This window comes from Equus przewalskii, chromosome 1, assembly GCF_037783145.1.
Source record: "Equus przewalskii isolate Varuska chromosome 1, EquPr2, whole genome shotgun sequence".
Classification (NCBI taxonomy): domain Eukaryota; kingdom Metazoa; phylum Chordata; class Mammalia; order Perissodactyla; family Equidae; genus Equus; species Equus przewalskii.
This window is the reverse complement of record NC_091831.1, coordinates 103,724,286-103,739,713: the sequence shown is the minus strand read 5'-3', so window position 1 is coordinate 103,739,713 and position 15,428 is coordinate 103,724,286.

The following is a 15,428-nucleotide window of genomic DNA, read 5'->3' as shown; positions in this document are numbered from 1 at the left end:
CACTTTTGTTTATCTTGTCAAAGAACTAGCTCTTACTTTCATTGATCTTTCTACTGTCTTTTTAGTCTCTATTTCATTATTTCTTCTCAAGTCTTTGTTATTTCCTTCCCTCTTCTAACTTTGGGTTTTGTTTGTTCTTCTTTTTTCTAGTTCCTTGAGGCATAAAGTTAGTTTGTTTATTTGAGACTTTTCTTGTTTCTTAGGGTAAGAATTTATTGCTCTGAAATTCTTTCTTACAACTGCTTTTGCTGCATCCCATATATTTTGGTATGTTACATTTCCATTTTCATTTGTCTCAAGGGATTTTTGATTTCTCTTTTGATTTGTTCTTTGACCTATTGGTTGTTCAGTAACATGTTGTTTAATCTCCATGTATTTGTGAATTTTCCAATTTTATTTGTATAATTTATTTCTAATTTCATACTATTATGGTCAGGAAAGATGCTTGGTATGATTTCAATCCTCTTAAAACTTGTTTGTTTGCCTAACATACGATCTATCTTAGAAAATGCTCCATGTGTGCTTGAGAAGAATGTGAACTCTGTTGCTTTTGGATGGAAGGTTCTGTATATATCTAATATGTTGTTTAGGGCCAGTGTTTCCTTATTGATTTTCTGTCTGAATCATCTATCCATTGATGTAAGACAGGTATTAAAGGCCCCTAATCTTATTGCCAATTTCTCCCTTTAGGTCCATTAATATTTGCTTTATGTATTTATCTTCTCCTGTGTTGGATGCCTCAATATTTATAAAAGTTATATCCGCTTGTTGGATTGTCCCCTTTATCATTATATAACACCTTTCTTTGTCTCTTATTACAGTCTTTGCTTTGAAATCTATTTTGTCTGATCTGAGCATAGGTACTACAGCTTTCTTTTGGTTTCCATTTTCATGGAATATCTTTTTCCATCCCTTCACTTTCAGTCTGTGTGTTCTTACATCTAAAGTGAGTCTTTTGTAGGCAGCACATAGGTGAGTCCTTTTTTTATCCATTCAGCTATTCCATGTGTTTTGATTGGAGAATTTAGTCCATTTACATTTAAAGTAATTATTGCCAGGTGTGTTTTTATTGCCATTTTGTTAATTGTTTTCTGGCTGTTCTTGTAGTTCCATTCTGTTTCTTTCTTCTTCCCTTTCTCTCTTCCTTTTTGGTTTAATGATTTTTTTTTTTTAGTGGTATGCTGACATTTCTTTCTCTTTTGTATATTTACTTCAGGTTTTTGCTTTGTGGTTACCATAAGGCTTGGATAAAACAACTTATATCTATAACAGTGCATTTTAAGTTGATAACAACTTAAGCTTGATCCCATTTTAAAGCTCAAAATTTTTGCTCTCTCCTGTATTTTATGTTTTTGCTATCACATTTTACATCTTTTTCTGTGTGTGTGTGAGGAAGATTGGCCTTGAGCTAACGTGTGTTGCCAATCTTCCTCTTTTTGCTTGAGGAAGATTGTTGCTGAGCTAACATCTGTGCCAGTAGTCCTCTATTTTATGTAGGATGCTGCCACAGCATGGCTTGACAAGTGGTGCTATGTCTGCAATTGGGATCTGAACTTGCAAACCCTGGGCCACTGCAGTGGAGTGTGTGAACTTAATCACTATGCCGCTGGGCTGGCCCCACATTTTACATCTTTATATCTTGTGTATCCCTTAACTAATTATTGTAACCATAATTATTTTTACTACTTTTGTCTTTTAACCTTCATACTAGCTTTACAAGTGATTAATCAACTTTCTTTACTATATATTTACCTTTCCAGTGAGACTTATTCTTTCATATGTGTTCTTGTTTCTAATTAGTGCCCTTTCTTTTCGGCTTACGGAAGTTTCTTGAGGGGGCTGGCCCTGTGGTGTAATGGTTAGGTTTGGTGCACTCTGCTTCAGCAACTTGGGTTCATGTATTTGGATCCTGGGCGTGGACCTACACCACTCATCAGCCATGCTGTGGTGGCAACCCACATACAAAATAGAGGAAGATTGGCACAGATGTTAGCTCAGAGCTAGTTTTCCTTAAGCAAAAAATGAGGAAGATTGGCAACAGATGTTAGCTTAGGGTGAATTTTCCTCAGCAAAAAAAAAAAGTCTCTTTCATATTTTTTGCAAGGCTGGTTTAGTGGTGATAAACTCCTTTAGCTTTTGCTTCTCTGGAAAACTCTCTATCTATCCCTCAATTCTAAATGATAACTTTGCCAGATGGAGTGCTCTTGGTTGGAAGTTTTTTCCTTTAGCACTTTGAATAAATCATGCCACTCTTTTCTGGCCTGCAAAGTTTCTGCTGAAAAGTCTGCTGATATTCTTTTGAGGATTCACTTATATGTAACAAGTTCTTTTTCTCTGGCTGCTTTTGAGATTCTCTCCTCCTCTTTAACTTTTGACATTTTAATTATAATGTTTCTTGGTGTGGGTCTCTTTGGGTTTATCTCTTTTGGGACTTTTGGGCTTCCTGGATCTCGATGTCTGTTTACTTCCCTAGGTTAATGAAGTTTGCAGCCATTATTTCTTCAAATAAGATTTCTGCGCCTTTCTCACTCTCTTCTCCTTCTGGGAGCGCCATAATGCAAGTGTTTGTTTAATGTTTCCCCATAAGTCTCTAAAGCTATCTTCCCTTTTTAAATTCTTTTATCTTTTTGCTGCTCTGTTTGGGTGAGTTCCACTGCTTTGTCTTTGATCTGACTGATCTTTTCTTTTGCTTCATCTAATCTGCTGTTGAACACTTCTAGTGTATTTTTCAGTTCAGTTATCGTATTCTTCAGCTCTGTGACTTCTATTTAGTATTTTCCTATATATTCCATCTCTTGGTTGAAGTTCTCACTATGTTCATTCATTCCTCTTCCCAGTTTGGTGAATATCTTTTTGACCATTAATTTGAACTCTTTATCAGGTAAATTACATATCTCCATTTTAGTAAGGTTTTTTCCTGAGGTTTTATCTTGTTCTTCCATTTTCAACATATTCCTCTATTTCTTCATTTTGCTTGACTCTCTGTGTTGGTTTCTATACAGTGGATAAAACAGTCACCTGTCCCAGTCTTGAAGGAGAAGGCTTGTGTAGGAGATGAATCTTGTCATTCAATCCTGCACTAGCTCTTGGTTGTCTCTCAAATCTTTGTGCTTGTCTAAGCAGCCTATTATATCTTTAATAGCTCCCAGTAGTTGAGGATGTGTCAAGACCTGTCACTGTCCCAAAGAGGAGAATCTCAGCACCTAGATTCAGGCTGGCTGGAAGCCAGACCTTCAGGCAGCAGCTTTTAAAAGTATGCAAATATATACAGTCCTGTGGGACTGCAAGCATAAGCCCTGATGCCCACCAGAGCCAGGTAATCTGGCAGTGTCCCTTCACCAGCAGCTGCAAAAATTGAGGCTCCAGATGAATGTATAAGCTCTTTTCTGGGCGATACCAGTGAGCTGGAGCAAGGCAGAGGGAGAGTGCCATGATGGTATCTGCAATCTATGTTCCTTAAGAGCAGCTGCATAGACCATTAGATGTATTGCAAACCTGAGTCCTGCCCCTCTAGGACAAACAAAGAGGCCTCCTTCACAGAAAGAATGGGGTGGGGGGGGATGCTTCAGTCTGTTGTCTGTGCAGTGCCCTGGGGGTGGTGTCCTGCCAGGAATCATCTCTCTGATTGCTACAGTCCCGTGGAATCCAGGATTGCGAGGCTTCCTGGCCACCAGAGCCAGGTCTTGATGAGGTGTTCCCTGGGCAGCAGCTGTAAAAACCAGGTCACCAGACACGTGTAAATTTCATCTCTCGCAGACACTGGCATTCTGAAGCATGGTGGATGGTAAGTGGGACTATAGCACCCACCCTCCTGGATCTCTGGAGAGGATTACAGTCAGTCCCTGGATTTGTGTTTAATTAGAAGCCTAGCTCTCAGGCTGCAGTCATGATGATTAGCTTATAGTCCTCCTTCACAGAAGGACTGAGTTCCTAGGTCTGTTGCCTCTTGCTGTGCCCCGGGGTGGTAGCTGTTTAAGAACTCTTTCTCTGTAGGGTCCAGTCCTATGCAACCTCCAAGAGCAGAAGCCCTGCTGGTCACCAGAGCCAGGAAATGGGGTGTCCCCCAGCAGCAGTCTCAGAAATTGGAGTGCCAGATGGGATATGAGCACCTTTCTGAGTGACATCAATTATTATAGTCCCATGGGACCAGGATCAGAAGTTCCCCAATCTCCAGAGCCAGGTAATCGGGATGTCCCTCCAGTGGCCACCACAAAAATTGGGCTACCCGATGTGTGTAAAACCTCCCTTCTAGGAGATACTGGTGCTCTGGAGCACAGTGAAGGGAAAGGGCAAAGATGTCAGCTGCCAGCCTCCCTCCCCTGAGGCTGTTCCAGCAGGCTCCTAGATGTGTGTGTTAAAGTAGATGGCTACCCTTCAGGCTGGTGTTTCAATATAAATAGGTGACCCTCCTTCACTTTAAGTCTGGGTGCAAGTGGCTGCCTCTGACCTGAGCCCTGGGGTAGGTGAGTCCCAGTGTGCAACTGCTTTAAGAGGTATTTCTCAGATTGCTACAGTCCTGTGGGTCTCAGGATGGGCGCCCCATTGGTTTTCAAAGTTAGATGTTTTCGGGGCTCATCTCTCAAGTGCATGTCTTAAAAGTTGTGGTGCCTGATGTGGTGTTTGAACCCTTCTCTCCTCAGGGAGAAGCTCTGGGTTTCAAGTTCCCTCCCAGTTGTGGGTTACTGTGTCAGGAGTAAGATTATGAGGAGATTGTGTCCCAGCCTCTCCTACCTGCTTCACTGTGGTTTTCTTCCCATTTTCCCCAATGTATAGTTATCACTCAGCCAGACTATTGGTTTCTTTAAGAGGAAATTATTCCATACGTAGCTATAGACTCAGTGTATCCATGGGAGGAGGTGAGCTTAGGATAGTCCCTCATCACCATTTTTAAATTTTTTTTTATTTTTATTTTTTTTTAAAGATTTTATTTTTTCCTTTTTCTCCCCAAAGCCCCCCGGTACATAGTTGTGTATTCTTCGTTGTGGGTTCTTCTAGTTGTGGCATGTGGGACGCTGCCTCAGCGTGGTCTGATGAGCAGTGCCATGTCCGTGCCCTGGATTCGAACTAACGGAACACTGGGCCGCCTGCAGCGGAGCGTGCGAACTTAACCACTCGGCCACGGGGCCAGCCCCCCCTCATCACCATTTTGAATCAGAACCGTATGATTTCATTTATATAACACTTTTGAAAATGCAAAGTGTTAGAAATGAAGAACAGATTATTGGCTGCCAGGGGTTCACGATGAGGAGAAAGGGGAGGCAGAAAGTTGGATGTGGTTATAAAAGGTCAATACAAGGGATCCTGTGGTGATGTACCTGTTCAGTTTTTTGATTCTGGTGGTCTGAATAAGACCTGTGGATTTTATTGATGTCAATACTCTGGTTGTTATAATGTACTATAGTTTTGTAAAATGTTACCTTGGAGGGAAACTGAGTAAAGAGTAGAGGGGTCTCTCTGTGTTAATTCTTACAACTGCGTGTGAATCTACAATTATCTAAATAAAACGTACCGTATGATTTCACTCATAAGTAGAAGATAAAAGCAACGACAAACAAACACATAGCATTGGAGATTGGATTGGTGGTTACCATAAGGGAAGGGGGAGGAGGGCAAAAGGGGTGATTAGGCATGTGAGGGGATGGTCTATAATTAGTTTTTGGGTAGTGAACATGATGTAATCTACACAGACTTCGAAATATATTATGATGTACATCTGAAAAAAATAAATTAATTTAAAAAATAATAAAAATAAAAGCTGTAAGGTGAAAAAGAAATTTCTATGCAAAAAACTTTAAAGGTTGTTATATATCCTTCCAGTTCATGTTATTATATTTTTAGTATATATATATATCTTTCCACTAAATCTTTATAAATGGCATTATTCTATATATATTATTCTGCACATTCTTTTTTTTACACTGTAAGACGTATTCATGTTGATACATACAGAACTAATTTAGTCTTTCATCTTCACTGTTGTAGAGTAATCCATATTATACTTAAGCTGACACTTGCTTATTAATTTCCCTTGTTTATGGACATTTATCACTTATTTCCAAACAATGCCATGAGACACTGTGCACTGGGAAGCTGCCTTGGCTGCAGGAGCCTGGTGCTAGGGAAGCTGAGCACTAGGAGCATGCCTAGCCAACACACTAGAACCAGAAAGCAGAACTCCTTCTTGCAGTGTGTCTAGAGCACCCTCCACTGGCAAAGCTTAACATTCTGACATCAGACAGGAAAATATTTAACAGGCCCAGATCCTTTTCTATAGGGCAGCAAAAAGATTGAATTTGATGGGCAGTCAGCATACTAGCATCAATCACATAATTGCCTATCCTTTTCCTACTGCTCTTTAATGTCACATTTATCATGTATGAAATTTCCATATACCTATGAATCCAAGTGCACTATTTTATTTCCTTTGTTTGTTTTTCTATTTTTGTGCCAGGACTACACTGTTTTAGTTACTATAACTTTTTAATATACTGCAATCTTTGGCAAGGCAGGTCTTTCTATGTTGTTCTCCTTATTAAAATTTCTTGTGGGTTTTATTGATTATCTATGATCTATCTATCTAATCTATCTTAGAATAGAACAGAGCCTGGCACACAGAAGTACTAGATAAAGATGTTGTTGTGCTGATATTGTTATTACTACATGGTACTGTATCTTCACATTCAGTAAATGGTGTACGTCATTTATGCAACTTTTATTTCATGTTCTTCACAAGTATTTTATTTTTTTGTAAAGATGTGACATATTTTTCTATGTGCCTGATAGTTTGCTTATTTATTTGTTGTTATGGTGAATAATTTCTCTTTTTGTAATACAGTTCTCTAGTAGATTATGCTGCAATATAAAGATACTATTGATTTTTTGTACATTGATCTTGAGCCCAGAAACTATATTAAATTTTTTCATTCATTCTACTAGTTTGTTTGTAGATTCTGTTTAATTTGTTTAATTTGTAGATCAGGGGTGTCTGAATTTTTCTGGAAAGAGCCAGATGGTAAATATTTCTGTCTTTGAGGGTCATACAGTCTCTGTTGCAACTACTCAACTCTGTCATGTGGGATAAAAGCGACGATAGACTCTACATAAACTAATGAGCATGGTTGGATTTGGACCACAATGGGCTTAGTTTGGCCCATGGGCCTTATTTTGTAGACTCCTGAATCAAATACTAATTTTTTTTATATAAATTAGGACATTTTTGTTCTTAAAACCATTACTTAAGCCTCTTGCTTTTTTTTCTTATCATGTTTCATGGGCTAGGATTTCTAGTATAGTATTACACAATGGTGCCAGTAGTGGGAATTCTTGGCCTTTTTCCACAATTTATTGGGACTCCTTACAAAGTTTGATGTTAAGAATGATGTCATCAGTGAGTTAAGAAAGTTTTTCTCTATTCCTATCCTGCCGAAAGCTTTTATAATAAAGGTTTATATTTACAACTTTTCTGCATTTTTGAGATAATAATATCATTTGTCCTTTATACTTAGTGTTGGTTGATTTTATAATTTTGAAGTATCCTTGCCTTACTTATATAAATCCAACTTACTCATGATATATTATTTTTATACACTATTGATTTGACTTGATACTATTCTGTTATTTGTGCATTTGTGCTTATAAAGGAATCGGGTCTTTAATTTTCTTTTCACACTGCCTTTGATGGGTCTCAGCATAGGGTCATAACACCATCCAAAAACTGAGTTGGAGAGATTTTGGTCTTTTTTTATTCTAAAAAAAACTTTGTAAAAAGGAAATAGAGATTTTTGCGCTTTGTGGATTTAATAAAATTATACTGTAAAATTGGTTGGGAAGAGATAGTTTCAGACTGCTGATTCAAATTATTTAATGATTGCTGGCTTATTCAGAATTTGTTTTTGAGACATTTTGGTGATTAAAATCTTCTTAAGAAAATTTTACATTTCATCTAAGTTTTCAGAGATATTAGTACAAAACTGTTTAAAGATTTAACATAACTGGTTTTGTTAAATAAGGTATATTAAGTTTTGTCTATAGTTATATTTCTTTTTGATTTATAATTTATGCTAACTTGTGGATTTGTTTTTTTCTTAATCAGTCTTGCTAGAGATTTATAAATAGTACTCATCTTTTCAAGGAACTAGATTTTGGTTTTGTTTTTCATCTCTATTTTTTTTTTTTAAGTGTGAGTTTTTGCTGTTATGCTTTTCCCTTTCCACTACCTTATTTGTATTTGTTCTCTTGCCCTTTTTATGTCTGCTTGGTTGAAAATTTCATTCATTTATTTTCAATCTTTTTAAGTGCTTATTAAGGCTGCAAAATTTCCTCAAAGTACTTATTTAGCTGTAACCTACAAGTTTTGATGTTTGCTGTCATTTAGTGACAAATCTTTCATTTATCACTAAATTAGAAATGTGTTTTTTAGTCCCCAATGTATGGTGGTATTTCGGGACTTTTATTGTAAATTTTAAATTTTATATTTTATATTTTATTGCATTATGATTAAATAATATCTTCATTATATCAAATTTGGAACTGTGTTGAGTCTGTCTATGTGGCACTGTGTAAGTTAAAAGCATCTGTCCTATGTTTCATTCGTTTTTTGGCATGCTGTGTTGGTGTGGAGTGAAGGCTCAGGGAATTCAGGTGTGGGTAGGTTCAGAGATGCTGGTGGGTCTTGGCTCATCAAGGAAGCCAGCCTGTATGTGTTCCTCAGTAGTCTTTAGCTTTTTCATTTGTCATTCTGTCAAACTTTATGATGCAGAGTTTTGTAGTATACCATCTTGCATTTTTACATTCTGTACATTTACATCTTGGCATCAGGTATGTATTTTACCTAAGGACAATTTATAAATCAAAACAGAAACTTGCAATAAACTTCCTTTACAGTTGTGGTAATAAGAAGCCTCAGATTCCTGTAGGCTTGATTGATTAAACATGGCATTTATCCTATTCCTACGATGATGTTCAGCAAACTTTATGACAGAGGGAAACAGCTGGTGAAGTGGGTTCATCGAAAGGTGAAGGTAATCTAGCCATAAAAACCAAGAGGATAATGATTTTAAAAGGGATAATAGTTGTAACAACACCATTAACCTTTCGCTTCAAATTGTTGAATATGTGGTCTTTTTTAGAGGTCTAATCAAAGGTTTTCAGTAACTACAATGTGGGAAAAAGAAGAAGCAATATAGAATTTGCCTTAATTTTTCCCCTTCAAATTATTCTTTTCCCTAATCCATTAAAAATCAAGATCATTGCTAGGTTTGGACTTAATTTGAAAGTTTATATAATTTGCTCCATAGTGGAGGAAATGTTACAGAGCATATATGTATCCATATAGTAGACCAAGATTCGAATACCTGGATGTAAGAACAGATACAAATGCTGAGGGGGGAAGGTGTTTTAATGAAGCTTGAGCGTATCACACTGTATCCTATTTTTAGGTATATGAAGCCATTCGGGAGTTTGTGTGCCATTTGGGCAATATTCTATGTAGTGACAATTGGAATCAGCCTCCCTTTAGACTTTGTGATTTTACAGCTGGTGGAGCTTGCATGCAGGCAGGAAAGGTGATATTAATTGCATTGCGAATGGGATCAATGAAAACCAGGTAATGTAAACATTAGTGGGGTTAACTTAGATGAAAAACTACGATAATGTAATTTTTGTTGAGGGAAAGGAGAATTATCGAGACTGGGGGCTTTTAAGCTGGCATCCAGGATCACGTCAATGTTCTTGGTCTCCACGGGTTTTGTAAACTTCTTGAAATAGTCTGCTCAATTTTGTAAGAATATACCTATACGATTTGTTCTTGGAGATGGTTTATAATGTTCAGCAACTTCTGGAAGGTTATGGGGGTCTGTGACGCCCATAAAGGTTTAAGAATAATTCACCTAGATTTTCTTTCCATATTTACCTTGTTACCTGGTAACTGCTCCATTTTCTGCTTAAGTTTCTATAGCTAAAGATTTGAGATCTGATGCTGCTTAACACTCTCCTCTCCCTCTCATTAAAAGTCTTCTTGGGTCATCCTGTCAGAGACTTGAATTTATAGGGAATTTACTCCAGTCATGTGCACACCCTGCCTCTTGCTTGCCTCTGTTATGCACACACCCTGCCCAGCTTTTTCTGCACGTGCCATGCTGTTCTGATGCCCAGTCCTGGCATCTGCTCCTTCCTAATTGGCTGGCTACCCCCTGAGTGTATTTGGTGATCACCCACCCACCCTTCGGGATGCATCCATCTCTTGTTGTGTAAAGTGGCTTCTGACACCCTCCCTGCCCACTCGCCCCTAGTATGGTGGGTGTTGGCTCCTTCGTACCACCAGAGGTCCTTGTGCTTGCCTCAACTATAGCTCTTAGTGCATTGTAATTCATTTGTTTACATGTTTGTAAGCTGACTATACTAAGAAACTAATATTTTATTCATATCTGTAGCCAGTTCCTAGTATGCTTTCTTCTAGTCAACTTTTTGTTTGACTATTAGGTTTTTTGAATGTTGAGTGAATCATTCATTCAGGCTTGTTTGGTACCATGTGAAGTTTATTAGCAGGAAAGACTCAAAAACTTGAAGAGAGAATCATCAATAGATAATATACAATCGTTCTTTCTTTTTCCTGTTTTTTTTTAGCACATTGCATCAAAATATTTTAAAGATCCAAGAAAGTCTATCAAGATACCAGTTATTTTTATTATTTTTTTTAGGAATAGTATTGTTGTGTAAGGGAGTGAAAAGAACGCCTTATTGTTGCAGAAAGAACTAAATTCAAATTCTGGATCTGCCACTTATTATTAGGTAACCTTAGCGAATCCCATTGTTCTACTTAAAACTTAACCTTTTCCTCTCCAAACTAGGGATTATAAAAATACTTTCTTATCTCATAAGAGAGCTGTTAGGGTGGAAGTAGTACCTGTACACATATATTGTTCTGGGTAATGTGCCACAAAATTGTTGGTAGCATTAGTTATTATTATGCTGCTGGACTTGTAGAACCATTACCTTAATTTGAAAGTGAATGCCAAGTGAGAGAGTTAGAACAGAAATATAGAAGAAGGCGTCTCAGGCCCTGCTCTTTCTTCCTGTACCCATTACAGGCATCACTAATGGATAGTAGAGCTCTTTGTCACTGATACCACTCTTTGTTTCAGACTCCTTCTTGAGCAGTCTTAGTCAGTGTTAATGATTAATCAAGCAATCATTAATCAGGTTAAACTATTAATCATAATTGGCTCAAGAGATAAAACCTATGTGCTATTTTTAGTGGTAGAGTCTGTGACCAATGAAAGAAACAGTGAGTAAAGAAGAATCTTGTTAATGATTAAAAAGTCCACAGGCAAATGCACGTTTCCCCGTCAACAGCAGGTCTGTTGTTCCATTGTCTTCTTTCATTATGGTAGAATTTTGACTGAGCACAAAGTGATATCTTCTGTTCTGTTCTTTGCAGCTGGATGTGGCTAAGGAGGCTATGTTCTGGCCAATGGGATGGAAGCTGCAGTGTTGTATGGCAGTTTCTGGGGATCATTCTTAGGAGGCGGTTGGTGCCAGCTCTTTGCTCCTCTTCCTCTTGGTCTCTTCCTGCATCCTGCTGCCAGGAACGTGGACTTGCTGTGAAGATGGATGATGAAGCAGTGAGCTGGAGGAGTGTATGTCCTTGAGGACAATACCGAGCAGGGCCTCTGTGCCAGACCTGGACTAAACTTCTGTTTTGTTTAAGATACTGTTAAGTAGTCATTGAAAGTCTACTGTTCACCAAAATGGTTTGTTTACTTAACCCCCTCCTTAGGAGTTCTTAGCACGTTAGAAGCATGTTAAGGCAAAACACATTCACTGTAGGGACAGAAAGGCCAATGGAAAGACTTTTGTGTACTTTTCCAGGTTGGAAAAACATGTATTGTTGGTGTGCACTGCGACGGTTGTCATAAGCGGCAACAGGAATGTGATGATGGGGTAGACAGAGCTATGGACAGGAAAACTGGGATGTTGGATTTTGGTTTTGGCCCTACATAAGTTGTTTGAAATTGTTCTAACTACATAGAACCTCAATTTTCTATTAAAAATGATGCGTATGTCTGAGAGGCAGTGGTAAGAGGTTCACGCTGATGGGCGAAGACGGAAGGGTGTGAGGGTGTGAAGATGAGCAAGGCCAGGAGACTTTCCAAATCCAGGAAGCTTCACCATCAAGTTGGGGGCTGACCTGTTAGCTGGCAAAGGCCAGTCAGGGGATTTGCTAACAAGGGACAGTAGATAACTGATACGTTGTCTCATGACATCCCCATATTCACACACATAGTCAATGCACCTTATAAATTTCCAATGCTGAGTCGTCTCCTTCATCTTGGCGTGCACTGCTTGCTTTAAATTTCTATCACAAAGCCCCGCTTTCACTCTTGTCTTTCAATATATTCTGTCCATGTTTGAATATCTATATTTATACTGACTACAGTAAAACAGTATATAACATAGTCGTTTGACATCAAGAACAGCTTTCTATCTGCTTTGTCAGAACATCGTTTAAATTGCTACATTCTCTTAATGCACAGTAGTTAAACAAACTCCAAGATTCTTATTCTTCAATAACCCATTAAATCATCTTAAATACTATGTCATAATGACAACTTGATGCAACCAGATGTGATATTTGGAGATTTAAAAGAAATACTTTTCTAAAGTCGCAGCTTCCTGATTTTACGTTCCCGAGCTCGTTCGCACAGCTGTTAGATCTCACCGTTCTGCTTTCTGTGGGTGTATATCACTTAGGTTGTGCTTCACGCATGGCATTACTGAGGTGCAAACGAATGTTCCCCAGGACATTGTGGTATGCACTTGTGTGAGATCGGTACCAGCTACGCTTTAGTTCCAAAGGCATGAATTTCTCACTCTGGAAATGTGCAAATAAGTGTGATTCTGTGTCAACATGAGAGCATTAATATCAAGCCTTGCAAGGTTGGTGGTCTGGGAGTCATGGCCAGCCAGCTGAGCCCAGAAGGACAGCATTCATTGGATCCAGAATTGATAGAAGGCAGGGGCCTTGCATAACATACAGCTGAAATGCACTAATTCACATCTGGGTTAAGAATTACCTCCTGATAGTGTTTTTAACACCATCAAAATAGTAATATAATACCCCCAGTTCCTGCCCTGAGTTGCAATTAATTATTCATAAGAGGTACAAGCTTTATCGAGTTCAAGCTTCCATGTCACATGGGATCGGAAGTGAACTTTTGAACTTCTGATTTTATCAGTTGGTATAAAAGTTGGCGCAATTCAAAGCTGTGTATGTGATGAACATCAAAGAGAGAGAACCCATTTGACAACCATGTTATGCACTGTATGCAGAGAAAGATAATGCCACTATCAAGCAGGAATCCTAGAAATTAGGTCATAACAGGCAGTGCAAGTGGGCCCTAATGAACCCGAATTCATATCTGTGGTGAAATTATATGCCGGATAATGTCCTCGGAAAAGCTGCCATGTTTCAGTCTGGAAAGAAGCCCATTGCTGATACAACAAATCAATTGATAAGAAGTGTCTTTATTGCACTCAATAAAAAAACAGCGCAACCCCAAATAAACATACACGGCTCATAAAACAAATTGCTCACCTAAAATGAATTACACTCTAAGTTTTTTTTTAAAAGTAAATTACACCACAGAATATTCAGTGATGTTTCCATCCACTAAAGAGTAAGATTATAAACAGCACTAAAAGTAAATGTTTCCACGTTTCTTTTTAGTTTAGGTTTTTTTTTTCAATCTACAGGATTACCAAGAGCAAAATGTAAAAGAAAAAAAAGTGGTAGAAATTGCCTGTTTTGTGAAATATAGGAAAAAATATACCATCTGTGATTTAGCACAGTTCCCAGTATGCCATCTGTGATCTAAATGCAGTTCTTAACAAAGGCTGACGCCATCATGGCGCAATATGATTTTTTAAAAAGTTTTTCTAAGAAGACTACTTTTCTAACACACTATTATTCTTGGCAGAGAGTTTCTTTTGAATGAAGTAGTAAATAAGGCCTTTACAACTGTTTTAAGAATTTGTTGTTGCTTTGCACGCAAGGGCTTAACATTCTGAAAAGCGAACCAACTGGAGCCTTCTTCTCTCGCCCCCTCCCCAGCAGACTGCACGGTAAAGGAAGTGTATTTTGAACCCTGTGTGCTGGGCTTCTGTTGCTTCATGCATCAATTAAGCAAATATTTATTACTCAGAATCTTGTTAGGGGGTTTCAATGTATAAGGCAACCCAAAAGTATTAAATGACACTATAGTACTGCTTTAGCCAATGTACTTTGATTCAGAATTAAAAGGAAAACACAATGGTACATCCCACAACGACTGGTGATCTTCTTCAGGATGATGCTGGCATCTACTCACTTTCCTCTCATGAGCTCATTTGGTGAGACGAAGCAACACGTGGGCAGCTCCGCTGGTTACCATCAAATAATATAAAAGCAGTGTTCTCAACCTCGGCACTATTGACACTTTAGACCAGATAATTCTTTGTTGTCGGGGGCTGTCCTGTGCATTGTAGGATGTTGAACAGCATCTCTGGCCTCTACCCAGTGGATGCTGTTAACACCCGACTCTCCCAATAGATAGCCACAAGTGCTTCCATAAATTGCCAGATGTGCCCCAGGACCACTCATATAAAAGGAATCATTAGATTTTCATATTAGCAAATGTTGAAAACTATTAAGTCTTCTTTCTTTTTGCAAGCTAACAGCAATGACCTGTCCCTAGCTTCTGGCTGGATCTGAATATGTGATGGCGGTTGCTACTGAACATAGAAAGGAAGAGGAAGTGGGAAATGGTGGGAGAAGGTAGGACTGCGAGAGCTATTCTGCAACGTATGAAGATCTAACAGAGGACCAACAGCAATCTTGTCATTAAACGCAGTCCAGCTCTCCGGCCACCTAGGACTCTTCTGAAACTGACCATGTTGTCTCTGAAACTAACCACGTTGTCTCTGGCCTCCATTCCTTTCTCCATGCTCCATCCCTTGGTGGGGGCGTCTAGCCCTCCTTGGCCTGCAAAAATCCTCTTCATTTTGTAGAGCCCGGCTCCAATGTCTTCTCAGTCTTTTCTGTGAGAGTTTCCTGGGTCCCATAGTAACACAAAACTTTTCTTTCTGCTTCCATGTTGCAGACTTTTGCTTATTTTAATTTAGTACATTTCATGTTCTCCTTGATATTTTAGTTAACTGGTTGGATACCTGCCTCCTTTAAGATGTTATAAACTCTATGCAGCTAGACTGTCATCATTGCACCCTATACCATCTCGTCTAGGGATTACATTTGGCTGTAAGTAACAGAAATCTGGCTTAAAGTGACTTAAACGGGAGTTTGTTTTCCTTACGTTACAGGAAGTCAAGAAGTAGGCAGCTGGTCATTGGTTCAGCAGCTCAACAACAACCAGCTTAAATCTCCAAAATTCTCT